We start from the raw sequence: 15,808 nt of genomic DNA on the forward strand, positions 1-15,808 counted from the left end.
CATCCCAATAGTGTCCCCCTTATGGCATCATAGTTTTACATAAGGGTGGGCGGAATTTGCGAAATTGACTTTCGCAAATTATTGTGAAATTGCGTAAAATCTCCACGAGCACGCGGAACTTTCGCAAAGATGCGGTGATTGCTTTTCTCGCCCGTTCGCGATGTGTTTTTGCGTGCTCGCGGGGAAATATATCTCCAACTTGCCCATGCGGTCGCTAATGGGCGCGGCCATCTTGCTCGCGATGCTTATTTCCTGTTCCGGGTCGAATTACGTGTTCGCGATCGCAATGACGTGTTCGCGATCGCAAACTCTCACGGGATAGCGCGACCGGCTACCAACAATCCAACATCTCGTCGCACACACGAACGGTAGGAAAACTCGTCGGAGAATGCAGGGACGCGGTAAGTCGCGACCACGTGCGCGAGAACGCATTTCAAAGCGCGAACAAGAAAAATACTTCCGTTTCATGGCAGGTTGCGAAAAATTTGACATTTTCGTGCTCTCCGTGGAACGCGAAAATGTCAAAATATCGCAAATTCCGCGAGTGGAACGAAATTTACCACCCAGGCCTAGTTTTACAGTGGAGAAGTGGAGTGGATTGGAGAACATTATCACAAGGACTAATCAATAAGGTCCTAGTCATGATAGAAAAGCCAGCAGATGCAAACTCTGGGAAATTAGATTCACAGAAAGGCTTTGGCCATGAGAATAATAATTACACAAGAAACCATAGGCAGCGAGTCACATGTCACTTCAAAACACAACTATAGCTTAGATACCAAGCTGATAACAGGTTCAGAATTATCAAAAACACATGACTAAGTATTGCAAAACATGCTCGAACAGTGGATGCCACACGATTTGCAAGTTTTGAAGTATGGCTGAAGTGGCTATTTCGGTCCATGAAGTTACCCTGGTACAAATAACAATTGCTTCAAGCATCAAGTGTATTATTCCACCTGATTGTGACATAAGTGTTAAGTGATGGAGAACAATGTCATCAAAGAGTGTTTCTTGCACCAATTGGTCTGTTATTACGCTTTGCCCTCACTTCTGCACAGGCGTATAGCTGATGGTCACTGGCCATGCACACATGATCGAAATAGGTACTCAGTGCACATATGCCTTAGCTCTCAGTCAAGGGGCCAAACAACCCTGTCAGTGACCCTCTCCGAAATATCAGTAAGTGTAGCTAGCAGGTGAGTAACATACAAACATACTAAAAAGTGCAAACCCTGAGTTACTGGCTATACATAATAATAAATTAAGAGTGAGCACCCTTAACCTAGAGATGATTGTAGAAGTATGAATGCATGGAGACGTACAGCCTGGTAAACGTCAGGCCCACATGACTTACCACTGCATAAATACCTGCAAAATATATGCTGACTATAATAGGCATAATGCACCAGGTAGGTATAACACTGAGGTACTCACCAGGAGCATAATATTAGTAAGCACAAAGTGAACAATTAATGCAGGAGGGACATTACATTTAAATACTAAGGTACACAACATGAAATGTTTGTCGAAACTATCTTCAATATAGGGGTCCAAAAAGTGCCTTCAGGGGGCACAATCCGCAGATTCCGACTCAGAGACGAATCTGCAGACATTACTGCTTGCTGATGGACTATATGGCCATGTGACATCTGCAAGGAGGGCGGAGGCCTGTGTCATGTGTGGGGGGCTGGGTTCTCCCCGAGAAGGGGCAGTAGTATGGCCACTGTGGGTACTGAATGCAAACAAAGGAGATACCGAACCATGGACTGTGGTATTTATCAGAGTGGTAAATTCCTCAAATTCCTAGTTCTTCTCATGAAAATAAGGGATTACATACAGAATTTTGACTATTCCGCACTTAATTTCACACTTATTAGAATTTAACATGCATTTTCTCCAGGTAAATTATAGTGGCTTTGACCTGTCAATATTAACCAGGACAAACTTGTGGTGGTCTGGTAATGGCTGCATGTCTCTGAGCAAACCGAGGTGTGTGCAGAGATTGTAATTTGTACAGTGAAATTGGGATCAGGGCCCAAGTGCCAGCCATTAAGGCAGAGTACTTCAAACAGTGGGGAACCCTCCCCCCCCCCCCCGGGGGCCGTCACTGCATTCCCAGGTTTAGCGCAAATGGCTCCTGAAGTACTTGCAAATAAGGAAGGCCTGGAAGCGCCACTTTATTCATTTGATGCGTTTCCAGGCACTCTTGATTTCCATACAGCAGCCGAAGGGCTCGAGCTGTGATCCTGGATACTTGGACGTGTGGGTCAGTAAGTGAGGTGGCAGGATCATGGATGTGGCTAAAAAGAGCAATATATTCTGTAACAGGTTTGATATTTTCCGAACCTTCAGCTAACTGCGTACAGAAAGATGTGCACATGTTAAATGGAAAATAAATGCAAGTTAAACTAATCAATTTTACTACGAAACCCCAGTTGCCTAATGCAATCAAGACAGATGTCTGATTGTGGCCAGAAAGCAGCACAACTAGAATTAGGCAGCAGGAAAGGACCAAATTTATGCGGCATGGTTAAACAAATTATGTTACAAGAAAATGCAAATAATACGACTTAATGTAGCACATTTTATGATAGTATTTCATTATGTTTCCATTTGTATACATGTGAATATTGTCTGGGCAAAGATTTAACTTCATTAGTTACCAGTTTACCACTGAAAAAACACCAACAAGCACCTGAAAGGTGACTAATCACCTTTGGTGAAGGGCTGTCCACTGCGTGGCAACATGTTGCTACATGTTAATACATTTTAATCCATTTGAGCTACAAACATTTTTTTGTTAAAATTCACAGATTATGAAGCAGATGACTGATTAAGTGGCAAATGCGGCAAAATCCATAATTATGCGGAAAATGCCACAGAATCGCCTAATTCCACTGGTCCTGCCAGAAAATCACAGAACTGAATCCTAGTTGGTGCAGTGGGGAATATGGCATGTGTAGATATAGTGCTAAAAAGTCCAAGCCTGTGACAGAAAACATTGAGAATATGTCAGTCATCATTTTTATCTATATATTTTAGTAATAAGTGATGAGACTACACTTAGAAACATATTGATGAGTGTTCATTAAAAAGATGCACTCAAGAACTCCGCTGGTGACACCCTCACAATACCTCTGAATAATGGAAAATCTTTGTGGAGCTACAAGTGGCTCCATTAGTTCAAGCCTTCACAGGCTTCCGGGTTTGACTCTACTTCCCACGGGCAAATCACCATGTCTATGTGCCTAAAAACAAAACAAAAAATCTGACCCTGTGTAATGTAGCTTGTGCTCATGTAAAGGAGCGCTCTCATGCCGTTGGGCCGAGTTTGCACTCAATAGACTGCCAAAAACCAGAAGGTACAGAGCCTGTTTCACGACTCTAGCGATTATCAGGGATCGGTGGGAGACGGGTGAAGGGGACAGAGGGGTAGCCTTCCACTCAGGGACGCTGCTATCTTTCACTAGTGCAACAGGTGTAGCTGCATTGGCGCCAGGTGTGCAAGGTGAACACAACACACTGATTATGGGGAGCTGAATGTTTTGGTCAATTTCTGTTTTTGTTTGATGAATTTGCTCTTTGTAGATTTCAGATTTATTTCTGAAAAAGTATCCATGAAATAATCTCATAAGCCCCGATCCCCTGAGCTCAGCCCTGCTCCTGCCCCTCCACTTCCCAGTCCTTGTCATAGAGTTTTGAAGGGTGGGGCCAACTTTCAAATATGTTGCTTTAGGGGGGCCTCAGAGAAATAAAGTTTGAAGACCTCTGCGTTAAAGAAACACAGGTCATACAATTCAACCAGCAACCTCTCAGTTCAGAAACAGACCTCGGTGTGAGCATCCAGCCGCTGAACTCAGACTGAAGTACCAGTGGGACCCCACGACAAAGAACTGTCCCCTTGCGGCGCTGCTCCTGGAGTACCTGTAAGAGGAGGGCACACCCGGGCCGCCAACCTCGAGGGCCACTGCCACCGTGCACTTGTGTCTTGACGTCCACACCAAGTGCGGCGGCAGCGGGCACCGCTCTCGGCCCTTTGTTTGTTGCTGACAAACACATTAGCCAGGAGAACAGGTTGTGCTTAAAAAGCTCTGGAAGGCCCTAATGTTTCGAGAAATCACGAGCACTTTAAGAATAAGCTCTGGCTAAAGCAGGGAAACAAAGCGCGCCTTTCTCTGGGGCAGCCTCGGCGCTGTGTGCTGTGGGCCGCTGAGCAGCACGGCGCGCACGGCGCTCATTCCGCCTCACGCCACCGAGGCCGCCCAGCGGCTTCCCGTTACTGGCCGGGCGGACCCTTCCAGATACTGTTACAGCTGAGGCCCACGCTTCTGGCTGCCTCTTGTGTTCAAATAACAATCACGCGCGCCTTACTCAACACGTACTTGTCACAAGTAACATTCCGTGTCATTGTCAGTGGCGTAACAACAGTGCCCGCAGCCCCCGCGGTGCTGGGGGCCCCGAAGCTCCAGGGGGCCCCGCTGGCACTGTGCACGGGTGGCAGCTGGCTGCTCCTGACAGGGTCCGAAGCGGGTTGGGCCCCCCTGTGTACCTTGCAGGGGGGGGGGAGGGGGTCCCCTCAAGTTTCCTTATTCCACTGGTCATTGTGCATCGCTTATAAAGTCCTGTTGTGTGGCTTAAAACAACAGCAAAAAGTGTCTGTGGTGACTTGAAACAATGAAAGAAAAGTAATGAACGGAGCAAACTGCTCAAGAGAGCGAGTCACAGGTGAACAACAACACGGGCCAAAACCATCTCCTCTGAAAACTGTGCAGACAACAACCGCTAGACCATGCAAGACAGCGGGACCACAAACACATATTTAAAAGATGCTCTGCCTCCGGGGGCAGACGCGGAGTATCTTCTGAACGTTTGTTGTCTCTCCCAACACAGATTGTTCTTCGGCAAACGTTTACATTATTTTAATTAAAAAAACACACATTGCAGTTCGAAAACAAGAAAACACCATGCAGTCGAATACATGACAATTTCTAAAACTCCCAGGGTTAAATCGAAGGAGGCCCTAAAGAGAACAAGAACAACCACCCTAAAGAGAACAAGATCACCTGTCTGGGCCTCACAGCAGGACCGGCTCCAGGGCGGTGCGACCGGTGCCACCGCACCGGGTGCAGACTTTGCCTGGGGGCGCCTGTTTGCTACTTTATATTGTTTATTAAGCACACGCTGCCGCGTTCCTGGCCTCCGGCAATATTAAGCCAATAATGAAAATGTCAAGTTAACTCCGGTGATTAATGTTCTTCCGGAGAGAGACTATAGTTTTGTCTAGTGGAAGTTTTTACTGCTGGAAGTTTTGATCCCTCATGAGGTAGTGCAGAGGGTTAATATGCCTGCTGCAAAGAACGTGTCCCATGTAAATCACAAAGTGAATATAACATAAATTGGTCAGTGGGTTACTGCTTTCGTCAGAGACTTCCTTTTGTTACTTTCAGTTTACAAGTTAAACCCGTAATATTAAACAGTGAGACACTAACTGTCCAAGGCCTGAAATGCAAACGTCAAGTATAGATTAGAGCATATTGATTTTTTTTCTAGGCTTTCATTATCCTAATGTTTCACAAAGGGTTCATTTGGGTAGAAATCATTTCTGATTATTAAAGAGAACCCTCCACCATGGTGTTACCGTTTGAAATTCTGAGTTTGTGCTCCTCCAGACCAAGCCCCCATAAACTATATTGCCTACCAGTATGGATGACATATACATCCTTCCCCTTGTAGTCCTCCGTCTTATGTAACGTTTCCTATATTTTGTCTCTGTAATGTGTGTGCAATGTAAAGTGCTCTGACACCCTTCATTTTTATGAGTGACTCTATAAAACGAAATAAATGTATCTGAGAGAGAGTGGTTATGAAGACAGTTAAAGGGTGGTAGTGCGGGAATCCATTGCGGAGGTAGTCATTGAGGCGGGGAAGGGGGGCGCCTAAAATGATTGTCGCACAGGGCGCCACCTTTGCAAAAGCCGGTCCTGCCTCACAGCTCACTCTGTGTGATCTGCTCCCTCATCTGTTATTCAGCATAGAGCAAAATAAAGCTGCCAGTCCAAAGCTTTCTGGATATAACACAAGTCTCCAAGAGGCTGCTTTAAATCATAAATACCTCTCATATGGACACCAGCATGTGTGATTCCATCAAAACTCCCATTTGAGCGCGCCCACAAACACTATCACATATATAAAATCCCCACAAATTTCACAAAATAGATCCGTCTGCTAAGGATATGGGCTGGCAACACTGCTGCCTAAAATAACTTGCCTAGACTTAGACAATTTTCTATGACATCGACGGCATACGAAAGAAACGTTCAGAAATACTCAAGCCAGCAATAAAGTATGTTTAAACACACATTTTTATCAAGATTTCTGGAACATTAAGTTTCCACCAGCCGTCTTTTTGTTGCAAGATTGTACAAATCATTCAGTGACGTTTTAAAGTAACATCACTGCAGTGAGACACATTGCCTAGGTTGTTACTCCTGGACAGTGTCGGATGGTGGTTGTTCAGCAAACGGAACTTTGCGATTTCAATGACATTTGCTGTGGTGTATCTTGGCAAAGCGCTTGGCTTGTGAAAAGTGCGAGAAAACGACTCAAAAGTGCGATAACGCTGGTCTTCCTTGGCAACTTTCCTATTTTCTTCTTTCCCTCTTTCCTTCCCTTTCTTTCTCCATTCATTCCTTCTTATTCTTTTCTCGTACTCCATCTTTTGTTTCTTTCTTCCCTTCTTTATTTTTATCTTTCTCTCGTACGTGCTTTACTTCTGCCTTTTTTCTCTCTCCCTCTCCTCACATCTCTTTGTTTCTTCCTTCCCATCTTTATTTTAACTTTCTCTCTTACGTGCTTTACTCCGGCTCTTTTTCTCTCTCCCTCTCCTCGATCTCTTTGTTTCTTCCTTCTAACTGTTGGCTCCTGCGTTGCCCAGCAGTTCTCATGACCGAGGCGCAGCCCAGAGACTTACCGATCCCTCCAGTCACTGGCTCGCAGGAATGCGGCAGGTGCCTCCGCGGATGCTATATATACACGTGGAGGCTGTCATCTGCTCTCCTCCCACCGCCTCGGAGGTACAGCCCACCTGCCTGCATGGCACTCAGGGTGACAGCGAGGCAGTCTCCCACAGTGAACCCTCAGAGCGGTCCAGTTTTATCAGGATGCAGGAAACGTTCCATCAGCAGGACTGAGGGTCACAAGAACACGTCCTTCTGGGCGCTGAAGAAATCTTCTTTCCACCGTCAGGACTGCGGCAGGCTCTTATCTGCAAGTCTTCCTGATAAGGACTCCAGGGCTCAGCTCCATCGAGTGAAAAGTCTGTAAATACAGGAGATCCGTGGGCAGTGGGGGCTTAGATTGGAGCCAGGGGCTTCTGAGGTGAGACCTTTCCTGGAAACGGAGAGGGACATTTATCAAGTATTGCACAAGCCAACTCTACGTGCATTGGCGTCAGTGCCATTTGCGCATATGCGCATAAAGAGCGCAGGTTCAAAAGTATCAAGCGCTGCACATGAATGGGTGCTCAGTGCACAATGGCGTAGAAGCGTTGCAATTCAGCAGCAATGCACACAGTAATTCCCCTGCTTTCTTTCAGCTCAAATGCAAAAAAACAGCTGATGGACAGAATTCAGAACAATGTCATACATTCACCCCAGTACAGAGATCTGGGCCTAAATCCATCGTTTTTTTGCTCACCATGCCATTCCAGTTTGAAACCAGCCATATGCAAATCAGTCTTGACCCTGTGCCTCATGGGAACAGTCCAGCCCGAACTGCCAAGCCAGGTCCTCCATGGACAGGAAACAAGCATCCTAGGACCGGTTTCAGGGTTTCACCCCTCTTCAGCCAGGATAGCTTGGTTCCAGTGGCATGGAGAGCACGGGACCCACGTCTGGGCATACCCTTCCCACTCGGGCTGACAAATGCAAAAACACAGCTGATGGACCGAATGCAGAACAATGTCATACATTCACCCCAGTACAGAGATCTGGGCCTAAATCCATCGTTTTTTTGCTCACCATGCCGTTCCAGTTTGAACCCAGCCATATGCAAATCAGTCTTGACCCTGTGCCTCATGGGAACAGTCCAGCCCGAACTGCCAAGCCAGGTCCTCCATGGACAGGAAACAAGCATCCTAGGACCGGTTTCGGGGTTTCACCCCTCTTCAGCCAGGATAGCTTGATTCCAGTGGCATGGAGAGCAGGGGACCCACGTCTGGGCATACCCTTCCCACTATCCACATTACAGCGCATGAAGTTTTTTTTTGGTCTGGCTGGCATCCTGATGCCTTCTAGGCGCGGCAGAGGGCACACACTGCTCCTTAAAGCCGCAGACATCACTCCAGCACTAAGGCGCCAGTATAGCTAAAGCTCATGCAGTACAGTACAGTATTAACACTTATGACACATCCAAGTTTCATTGAAACCAGCCGTCTATTCTGCTGCTGCATTTATTGACCCAGGTAAAGGCTTCTGGAGAAAATGCATCACTGCTTGCAAAACATTGTCGGGGGCAATATTGTACACTGGGTGAGTAGGTTGCAAACGTTTTTCCGGTGCACCAACAATAACTTCATGGAGGATCTCACCACCACCTTAGTGCTGAGCTATAGACAACCCACTCAAGCAATAACAGGTGTGATAAAAATCTTTTGCCTTGCCAGGTTTATCCAGTAATCCACCAGACGGACACTGACAGCACAGGAGAATGTATTCTTGTAAAGCCTGCTGGTCAAACATCCAGTGAGTTGGACTGAGTGCAGTATCTCCTTCTGCATTGAGTGTTCTCTGTATCAGTGGTAGCAATCCTGCTTGCCAGAATGAATAACATCCATCCACTAGCTTGTAGCAGCGACTCTGAAATCCACCTTCAAATTGCATTTGCCTGCTAGTAACCCACCGCAGCAAACATTTAAGATCCGACAGTCGTTCTTTCTTTAGGATGACCATTGCTGCAAATCTGCAGAACGTGTATCCTCCATGTGCTTCCATCCCAGGGACACATCCTATTCCACCCTCCCAGTTCTGGCACCTCAAAATCCACTCAGGTGTGCCTTCAAATAAAGTAGGGGTAATGATATTCGTTAAAGAAGTCACTGATGCAGCACAATAATCACTCCGAACATCAACTTCACCAGCGACGTGCATGAGAAAAGAGCCATCTGGCTGTTTCAGTGCGAACAAGAATGATGACATCATATGCTTCCTGTGTGCAGATGATGCAGAGGGCATTGACAGCTGCATAAGTAGGAGCAAGATGAGGGTGCTGTCCTGGTCCACCTCTAAATCCTCCATTTGGGTCCTGGCACCAAGCTAGAAGCTGGCACACATCTGAAGCTGCATACTCTGAAATGGGTACATCTAGTCGTGCCAATCTGTGCAAGATCCAATAGCACAACCGCCGACGGCTGGCATCTGGACACTGGTAGTCAAGCAAATGCTTCAGTCCTCTCTTTAGATCGTGGAAATGTTTCTCTCTGGCCAAAGTAAGTCGTAACCAGCTCTCTGTGATTTTGAATGAATTAAAAACATCTTGAAGTTTGTCTTCTACTTTTTTCTGCTCAATGTAATTGACCGTCACCACCCCGTCGTCCCACAGGTGCTCCAGCACGTGCTCTGAGGCCAGGCGGCGCAGCTCCTCTGGGTACTCAGCCATGGCCTGGACAGCAAGGAAGGCACCAGGCTGGGAATCCTGCTACTCCAGGAGGCCTCTACAACTCTTCGCAACCAGGATTTAAGTTACTTTGTTCATTGGGCCTAGCTGGGTCCCTGTAGCTGGCCCACACTCCATCCTGGTTGGCCTCGACTTGTGACTTTGTTCCGGACTTGTACAACCAGATATCCACAGTTGTTGCTTTGTGGTGCTATATTCACTGACATCTTTAAACTTGCATATCTCCAGTTCTACTGATTGGATTATTGTCATTTTGGTCTTTGTTTATTTATTAAAATTTACTCTATTGTTGTAAATTGGTTTGGAAGTTCTTTTGTGTTGTGTTTTCACTTTATTACTATTTAAAGTGCTACATAAATACTTTACACATTGTCTCTAAGTTGACCCTGACTGTTCTTTGCCAAGCTGCCAAAGTATTGAGCACAGGTTAATCTGGGGTTTGTTTGTGCCTCATCCTGACAAGGATTATAGTTTCTGCTTGAGTATAGGTTCACACCCTCAACCTGCAACCCAATTTCTTACAGTTTGCTTCAATTTCTGCTTACACCCAACATATCATACAGCATGGAGCATGGTCTACTCACTTGAGCCATAGGCTCTGCACATTGTGGCTGTGCATGCAATATAGTTCTCAGTGCCAGTGTGCATGTCTTAATGTCTCCTTTCATGTGTTTTTTAAAAACCTTTTTGGTTGCTGTTGTATGGCTTTGCAAAAACCTTTTTGGTTTAGGTAGTGTCTTTTCTTTCGATTTTCTTTGTACCCCAATATGTTCTTTGCATACACAGTACATGAACCAGCCAGAGGAAAACTAGCAGCTTCTGGCATAATTATAGTTCTAGACATGCATGCCCTCTTTTATAATGCTAAGGCTCCTTAAACGTCCACTTTACAACAAGTAAAAATGACTACTAGATTGTACGTTTTTCACTCATCCTTTCCATGAGTCAGCCTCCTTCCCAGGTCAGCTGCCATGATGCAGACATTCAGAACTGCACCCACTCATTCGTCTACACTTCCTATTGGTTCCAATGGGGAACAGCAGATAATTGTCTTCCAGTGTTAGCATAGCTCCTCTCTGTCCTCTGCTTGCCATCAAGTGTTCGGTACCCCGAGTGCCCGACAAGCCATCAGCTTGCAGTACGAGGGGCACATGAACATCCGTTTTTGGACGGCAAGCGCATGTAGCAAGCAGCCAGGCAACCCAAGTATACATTTATATCGAGCTTCATTTATTTAAAAAGATTTATAGGAATAACTTTTAACATCTGGTGGAAGAACATGTACCCTTTTTAAAAAAAACATTACGTTTTCATTTTACATTAGTGTATGCATTTAAACAAGTATTATTTGTCAGCAGAATTTGTTGCCTTTTTGCTGCAGTAGGGTAGTGATGCAGCACAGAAATGTTATGGTCTGGTTTGAAAGCGCAGCTGTCACCAGACAATTATGTGAAAATCACCAGGAGAGGGGCTTGGCTCCACCCACATGTGTAGATCCAGAAGTACACGTCTTGATTGGGAAAAAGATGTGTGCCTCCACAAAAAAAGTGCTTGTCCTTCACGCAGCTGTGATAATTTTGTTAATTCATCCAGCTGCGTGAGCTTAACCCCTTCAGCGCGGCGCGGATTTCCGCGCCACGCTGAAGGTTCTGTGCGCGGGTGGGGCCATGACGGAACGGTTCCGTCATGCGCACAGCGCAACCGACGTGCATGACGGAACCGCTCCGTCATGCGCGTCGAAGGGGTTAAATTTACAGGGGCACACACATGAAACTGTAATCCTATGAAAGTGTCTTAGATAACTAGCCAATTTATGGCGTTTTTCTCTGGCAGCAGCACGTATGGGAGGAGGGCTGTCATTAACCTACATGAATTCTTAGATCTGGCGTGAGAGTGCAATTGCCACCTGACCCTATAATCAATCAATCAATCAATTATTCAATCAATCAATCAACATTTGTAGAGTGCGGCATTGTCAGCCTTGGTAGGCCTGGGTGCGAAGAGAAAAAGGCAAAACAGAGGGTAGAAAAAGAGCATGCAGAAAAGTCAAAAGAGATGGCAGAAAAATGAGCAAGAAGGCAAAACTGAGGGCAGAAAAAAAGGCAGAAAAGGGAAAACAGAGGGCAGACTAAGGAGCAGAAAAAGGCAAAACAGGTGGCAGAAAAGGCAAAACAGAACAGAAGAGGACACAACAGAGGGCAGAAAATGAGCAGATTAGAGCAGAAGGGGTAGAGGTGTGGCGCAAAGACCAGGGTGCCTTACTCCGGACCACAGGGTTCATGGTGTGATCCCTGGCTCCGACGGCAGATTAGCCCAGCACCATGTGACTCTGGGCAATAGCTTGCTTAATCTTCCCGACGACCCCCAGTGATGGGGCATCTCTCCGGAGGTGGCTGTGCACTTTACGAATGCTGGCATTTACATTTGCAGACAGAGGGCAGCAGGTAGACAGGCAGCAGAAGGTAACAAACTGCAGGCAAGCTGGACAGGAGAACTGTTGCAGGGTGAGCTGGCATGAGGACCTGCTCAATGGGGTCACAATATGGCCTCTATTACATAGATCCTGTGGTGAGGGCGGGACGTTGGGTGACGTGAGGAGCAAAACTGAAGGAGGAGGGGAACGTCAGGAAGAGGGAAGAAATTAGCAGAAAAGTCAAAACAGAGGGCAGAAAAACAAGCTGAAAAGGCAAAACAGAGCAGGAGAGGGCAAACAGAGGAAAGAAAAATGAGCAGATAGGCAAAGCAGGGAGCAGAAAACGAGCAGAAAAAGGCAAAACAGAGGGCAGAAAAACAAGCAGAAAAGGCAAAACAGAGGGCAGAAACACAAACAGAAAGGGCAAAACAGAGAGCAGAAAAACGAGCAGGAAAGGCAAAACAGCGGGAAGAAAAACTAGCAGAAAAGGCTAAAGAGAGCAAGAAATGAGCAGAGAGGTACAAACAGAGGGCAGCAGTTAAACAGGCAGTGGAGGGTAGCGGACTGCAGGCATGCTGGACAGGAGGACTGTCGCTGGGGGAGCTGGCACAAGGACCTGCTCAAGGAGGTCATGCTGCGCGCACCATTAGGTAAGTCTTGGGGAAATGGCAGGAGGAGAGAACGGTGGGAGGAGGGAAACAGTGGGAAGAGCAAAGAAATGAATGGAAAAAGCCAAAACAGGGTAAAAAATGAGCAGAAAAGGCAAAATAGAGCATAGGAAAATGAACAGAAAAGGCAAAACGGAGGACAGAAAAACGAGCAGAAAAGGCAAAGCTGTGGCCACAAAAATTAGCAGAAAAGGCAAGACAGAGGGTGGGAAAGCGAGGAGAAAAACGCAATACAGAGGGCAGAAAAACTAACTGAAAAGGCAAAACGCAGCAAGAAACGAGCAGAGGAGGCACAAACAGAGAGCAGCATGTAGCCAGGCAGCAGAAGGCAAGGGACTGCAGGCAAGCTGGACTGGAGAACTGTTGCAAGGGAGATGGCCTGAGGACCTACACCAATATTATTCTACAGTTCTTTGGTTCCACACAAATACATATCCATTCTCATGCCCTTTACTTGAACTGCTTCACATTACCATACAGCATTCATTTAAAGTCAGACCTATTGGCATTGTAGTGCTTGCAAGGAGTGAAAGTTTTGCAGCAGTTTATCCAGGCAGAAGGCTGTCTGATCATTACAATTATCTTTATTGGTGGAGATATTAAGAAACAGCATGGTCATTGCAAATACATATTTTGATATGTTAGAAAATAGATGGATAATAGATGCCTGCAAATGTGAACATTCAGGGCAATTTCGACATGCAGTTTACCATATGCAGATGCATCTGCTTACAAAGTCCACTCCCCGTGCCACTGTATCTCTGTTGTGTCTCTATTTGGTGTATGTTCATCAGTTAACACTAAAAATAAAGCCAGCTCATTCTATAACTTTAATAGATCTTATGTATATGTTGGTGTTCTTTTCATGACAGACCTGGAGAGAAGCTGGCTTATTCAGAGATGTTTTAGAGAATACATATTCCAACTTCTTTTTTAATTGCCATTGAAAAATGTATAACCAGCTAGGGCCCTATTATGTATAGGGCGCACTTTACCTGCTTGCGACAGATGCACCTTCAAACAGGTGCGACAGGTGCAAACAGCGAAAGTGAGCCCTATTACATAGAATGCGCTGCCCCCAGGGTAGCCGCAAACTCGTGCTGCCCTGAGGACAGCGCATTCAAGTGAAATATGGAGCAGCTTTAAAGCAGCCACTGTGTTTTTCACTGTGCAGGCAGCAAGCCGCCTCCACTTCTAAAGGGGATTAGAGATCCCCTTGTAGGCGGGTGCAGTGACTGACTGTATCCACCCGCAAGGGGATGTCTGGCGGGGTCCATGGGACCCCCTTTCCCTCATCTAGAGGGCTGCTATCAGGGGGTGCACTAAGTGCACCCCCTGTCAGTTTCTGTGCCTCTGCGCCCCGTCTGTAATATGGCACAGATGAGAAGGGATTTCCTCATTTGCATGGGGCACGCCCCCATGCAAATGAGGTAACACCCTCTTGAGAAAGCGCTGGTGCTGGATCTGCACCAGCGCTTTCAATGATACAGAAGGGGTCGCACAATCATTTGGGGCCCATTCTGTAATACCAAAGTGCCCCAGAGGCGTGCAAAGTGAGCGCAAAGCCTGTTGCGCCCCGGCGGCACTTTGTGTCCTATATCCCTGGTGGGTTTCTAAGGTAAAGTAGCCAAATGTTCATTAACTGGGTGCAGTTTGTGTTATTAAAGTATTTGTGCTGAAGTGGCCACTTTGTGCTGAAGTGGCCACCTGGCATCCACATACTTGCTTCCTGTCCCAGGTCATTACCGTGATGCTAGTGTTTAAATTCAATGCTATTGTCAAGAGCTGTTTTGACTTGTGGAGGAAAATATAGAACAATGTGCTTTTGCACATAACATCTTCAAGTCGATAGCGAAGCGCGTGTCTCAATGCTAAATTCTTATGTTTGCCTCAGTACTATTACCATTTCCATTAATTCTGTACATAAATTTACAGTATTGATGAAAAAGTGCTGTATTGTTTCTTTTGAATATGATGAGAGCTTAACTTGAGTTACTTTTCTTTGTAAAGCAACATCTCGTTTTACATCGGGTGTTAGCCAACCCCTTTTAATTTTAGTAAAATACATTTTAGTAAAATATAATATATACATTGATAGGGACTTTCAACTAGCTCTCGTCATCCTTTCTTCAGCCCACTACAGCATGAAGTTCCCACTTGTACCCAGGATAAAAAAAGTGAATCCCAAGGGTCAGTGGGCAGACGGTCTGTGTGGCTACAGGGACACAACAAGCTGCAAGAGACTTTTTTACTTAAGTGTCCAGCTTACCAGTAGCAACTAGACCTGGACAGGACTCTGCTATAGGCCTGCTGTTTGATTCTGCCTGACATCCTAAGTCTAAATGAGTTCTCTGGGGTCCTGGGGGCTTTAGAATTGTATTTTTGAAAACTTTTCCTTCAGAGCTCCTGAGTTATAGCAGGACTCCCAAGAAAAAGTATCTGAATGGCAGAGTCACAGCGTCAAATTGTGTTTCAGTTTCCCATGCCCAGAGATCTCCACACCTCCAAAAACATCATAAAGAGCCTGATTACGAGTTTGGTGGTCCGTGGGACCACCATACTCGCGGTGGAGGTGTGGCGGTGGTCAGAGACCACCACACCAGCAGTCGGACCGCTGTATTACAAGTATAGCGGTCGGAACGCCAGCAAACCGCTGCAACTGCCAGGGATCTCCAATCCCTGGAGGTGGCTTGGCAGTCTAAGTCCACAATATGCTTGATGGTGCCGCTGCGGTACCACCAAGCATATTATGAGTGGATCACTGACAGAATATAGACGGACTGAATATCGACCTACAAGAATATCGAGTACAGAATATCGATGGACAGAATATCGACATCCTATCTCCACAAAGGTAAGTACAAAAATATCGCAACCAAAATATCGTTGTTTAAAATATCGTTGTTTCAAATATCGTTGTTTCAAATATCGTTTTTTTTAAATGTCTTAAAAATAATATAAAATGAATTAATTAAATATAATTAATAAAAACATAGTTAGAATTATTTTAAAAAGTTAAAAATGAGAAATAATAAATGTAATATAAAAATTA

The 15,808-nt window shown here is 45.8% G+C and overlaps 1 protein-coding gene and 1 pseudogene across 2 annotated transcripts in view; both read right to left on the reverse strand.

Moving 5' to 3' along the window:
• Nucleotides 1–7,240, reverse strand: part of LOC146862941 (sodium-dependent phosphate transport protein 2B-like) — a 90,260-nt gene extending 83,020 nt beyond the window's left edge. Inside the window, exon 1 of one of the 2 annotated variants that reach the window (XM_085642309.1) lies at nt 6,974–7,240. The gene's annotated coding sequence lies outside the window, so the exon portion shown is untranslated. Of the gene's footprint in view, nt 1–6,852 lie in introns of both variants that reach the window. The other variant, XM_085642310.1, reaches the window with a different exon arrangement.
• A 1,195-nt stretch (nt 7,241–8,435) lies between these two features.
• LOC146862942 (protein farnesyltransferase subunit beta pseudogene) lies at nt 8,436–9,672 on the reverse strand (annotated as a pseudogene).
• Between the last annotated feature and the right edge of the window lie 6,136 nt (nt 9,673–15,808).

Source organism: Triturus cristatus, chromosome 2_2, assembly GCF_964204655.1.
Source record: "Triturus cristatus chromosome 2_2, aTriCri1.1, whole genome shotgun sequence".
NCBI lineage: Eukaryota > Metazoa > Chordata > Amphibia > Caudata > Salamandridae > Triturus > Triturus cristatus.